Genomic DNA, 886 nt, shown 5'->3' with positions numbered 1-886 from the left:
CCATGGCTCGGCCAACATGTAGAGGCCCCTTTAGATCTTTTCCCATACTGTTGCCTTTCCAACATATAAATGGTGAATCTTACCGGCGTTGGATCCTTCTTTTAGTCCTGATATATGGGCGTGTCCAAGAAAATTTATTTGTTTTGGTCCCAGCAATGACATTTTTAAATTATTATTATTAACTTAAATTATTCATATTTCAAAGTTTCTTTGCATTATATAACTTTACATTTTTATTTTATTAATTATGTTATTTTAATCACATACTTGATTACCTATATATACCTTTTATTTTCCACTTCTTTCATTACATTATTTTTATCTATATTAATTCTGTACAATTATTTACTTTAACAAAGATAAATCCCAAAATAATTACAACAAAAATCAATGAACCAATTTCAGTAACCGTATTCAAATGAGAAGAAAAGTAAATTTGCGCCGAAAGTGCTGCCATCTCTTGAAAAAAATTCTTACTAAAAATCGGTAACATTTATCATTTATCATAAATATTGCGTAAAAATTCTACATCTTCATCTTTGATCACAATTAAAAGGAGGTCGAATAATAAATTTTCACACAGAATTACATCGAGAATTTCTTAGGATCAATTAAAAAGAGCAAGGGTCTTATTTCTCTGGCATTTTCCTAGAATTTTAGAGTTTCCCCCTTTCCGATGGTCCCTTCTCATCTTAGTCTTGTTTCACTCCCCAGTCATTTAGACCTTTTCGAGTTAAATTGTTTTTGATTGTGTTTTAACATTATTTTAGCATGCCTAAAATTAAGTCAAAGTTAAAGAATTGTGCTTTCAAGTACAAAAGTGAGTTTCCCAATGAAACTTTTACGAGTGGAGGATTTATATTTTTTTCGGGTTGTGACAAGGCTG

This window comes from Halyomorpha halys, unplaced genomic scaffold, assembly GCF_000696795.3.
Source record: "Halyomorpha halys isolate HHAL.00 unplaced genomic scaffold, Hhal_1.1 Scaffold1047.1, whole genome shotgun sequence".
Taxonomy (NCBI): domain Eukaryota; kingdom Metazoa; phylum Arthropoda; class Insecta; order Hemiptera; family Pentatomidae; genus Halyomorpha; species Halyomorpha halys.
Note: the sequence above shows the minus strand (reverse complement) of the source record.